This window comes from Sinocyclocheilus grahami, unplaced genomic scaffold (genome assembly GCF_001515645.1).
Source record: "Sinocyclocheilus grahami isolate Dianchi unplaced genomic scaffold, SAMN03320097.WGS_v1.1 scaffold23443.1, whole genome shotgun sequence".
In the NCBI taxonomy this organism is placed as follows: Eukaryota; Metazoa; Chordata; class Actinopteri; order Cypriniformes; family Cyprinidae; genus Sinocyclocheilus; species Sinocyclocheilus grahami.
Window position 1 is genome coordinate 1 of NW_015519143.1, and position 2871 is coordinate 2871.

Here is a 2871-nt window from a genome sequence, read left to right on the forward strand (position 1 = left end):
TTATCACTGATTCAGTGTTGCTTCTAACACTCTGTAGTGTGCACACTGAGCAGTGTTCATTTCATCAACTCGTCTAGAAAACCCATGTGGGGCCCTCATGGAAACTGAGGACTAAACTGTCTGGGCCCCAGGCCCCACACGGCTGTGCTGGCGAGAATGTGAAACAGCTAGAGAAATGAACTAAACTAGAAACCAGATGTGCTGTGATTATAATCTGTAAACACGACTGCAGCTTACAAATAAATACAAGTAAATGCATCCCATGTAAAATAAATATTACTGTCTTAGAAATATATTCAGATGTGTAAAACAAGTACTAAAGTCACATGATTCAGTAACTGTAATCTGATTTCAGCAATCTAATATAAAACAGGTTATATCACTCTGTTTCTGTATGTCATCATATTACTGTAATGTGTTTCTGCAAACACTGATGATCAATATAACAGAGACACGGATGCAGTTAAACAGAGATCAGATCACAATTCAGCAGATACTGACAGTTCAGTCTATCATAGCATCTCTCAAACCATCTGTCATCTGTCATCATGAGTAACACTGGTAAAATGATAATGATGATGAATCCTGAAAACAGGAGAGGAGTTATATTAATGCTGGATATTATAATTCATCAGCAGGTTCACAGCAGATTACAGTAAATCATATACAGTACAGTAAATACAGTAAATCATAAATGAACATCAGTCTCGGTCCATAATGAGTGTTTTAAAGTGACATTAAAGTAATGAAGAATGTTCATTATTAAAGCATGTTGATCTGAACCCTGAGTAAAATGAACACCGATGAGCTCAGATGATTATGAATATGAATATGAATATGAACTCACCTCCTCTGGCAGATCCAAACGTGTAGAACAGGAGGATGAATTGTAAAGTAGGCAGAATATCAAAGGTCATATCAGCCACAAGGCCAAAGATTTCTATTATCCGTCCACTTTTCTGTCCAACCTCTGTAACTAAAACTGCAAGAAACATTTTTGATAATTAAGATCTGATTTGATTCAGGTTTGAATCATTATAATAGCAGTTTATCATGACACAATTAACAACAACAAAAACAGAAGCAGATGAACTGAATGAATCAGTGTGACTGTGAGAGTTTTTATACAAACATATATATTATCTATATATTATAAACATATCAATAAATATAATGAAGTTATTCAGTAACCTTCAAAAAAGGTTCTTCATTTTTCTAATAAAAACTGTACAGTATTATATTTAATAAAAACATCGATATGTACTATTTCTACTAATACTCTGAAGTGCAGTATCAGATCTGAAGAATAAAGTATGTTTGTGTTTTAATTATTAAACTAAAGTGATGAAGAGCGCTCAGATCAGTGTGAATCAGACTCAGTTTCAGTGATACTCTGGGCACTTATGGGAATGAATCACACAGAAATACTTACCGTAAATGATTCTGCAGAGGCAGCACACAAACACTATTGCAAACAGCACTATTATGACGACTTTATTAAATACAGCATAATTTAGAAACCTTTCCCAAGCACTTGCGAAAAGAGCTGGAAGAAAAGAAGAGATAAAAAATATCACATTAAATACTGTACATGACAGAAGAATACAACACACTCTTATCATTTCACTGTTTTTATGTAAATCATCTTGCTTTACTATGATTTGCACCGACAGTCTTTCTCTTATAATCTGAGCTTCAGTGTTTCTAATACTGACCATTACACAATCATATGGAGTAAATATGAAGTTACGCTCGAGTGTGTTTGAGAGATTGTGGTGTGTGAATGTATCTCCTCATGTCTGGATGAATGCTCTGCTGAGTCTAAAGTGTTTAATGCTTTAATACACAGTATGTGTGTGTGTCTACATGCATCTAGAGACGGCTCGTAACTCAACCAGAAACCAGATGTGCTGTCGTTATCATCAATCAAGCTGCAGCTTACAAACAGACTCATGCTGAGGAATCATTTGTCTATGATTTCAGTTTTAAACTCAGGTGAGTTAAAGTGAACGTAGCACAATATATCCGTGTAACATTTACTGCAGATTGTGTTCATAATCCGCTGTAGATCAGGGTGTATTAATAAGATCATGACGCATGATTCAGTCCTGTAACACATGTAGGATCTGTCATAATAACACTCATCCTGTCATCTATCATGCTTCATGTTTCTGCATGTGTGATGATTTATGGCATACTGTTGTTTTAGATTGGCACCATTTTTCTCAACTTTTAATGTGCATTTTAATATTTTTTTTTTCTGATAATTAAAGTTGATTGTCATTTGTATTTGTTTTACCTGAATAAACAACAAGTGAGAGAACAGCATATTCTGCAACATAACTGTATTTCACAATCCATGTTTCAATATTTTCTGTAACAGAAAAGACAATAATTACAATCACAATATCATAAACAACCAACACAAGAAACACAAATGACACTAAAACACTGAACACTATTTCATATTTAGTTAAATTCCTCACACAAAGATTATATAAAGTCCAAACATCTGGGTATTATGATTAATTCTCTCATCTCCACTGATAAACTGATCAAATGAATCATACCTGCAAACGTATTAATATACGGAGCCGCCCAGAGCAACAGGAGAGGCCTCAGAAAATAAAGAGCACAACAACAAACCGACTCATTCACAGATCCTGTAACAAACCCAGATATTAATCATGAGAAGTCATTGATATTCACTGACACATTGATATACATAAGTTTGTGAACCCTTTGACATTTCTGCATTGATTAATGTGGTCTGATCGCAGTTTAACACACACCATCTGACTAAACTAACAACACAAACAATGGAGCACTTTTCACATTTCACTGAATACATTGAGCAATCATTCACAGTTC

The 2871-nt window shown here is 34.5% G+C and overlaps 1 long non-coding RNA gene across 1 annotated transcript; it reads right to left on the reverse strand.

Annotated features, from left to right (window-relative positions):
- Positions 1-895: 895 nt before the first annotated feature.
- Positions 896-2659, reverse strand: LOC107580035 (uncharacterized). The gene is made up of 4 exons (XR_001608578.1): positions 2571-2659; positions 2300-2374; positions 1433-1546; positions 896-982 (listed from the first exon to the last, which is right to left on the reverse strand). It is a non-coding gene; the product is annotated as an uncharacterized lncRNA (long non-coding RNA).
- Between the last annotated feature and the right edge of the window lie 212 nt (positions 2660-2871).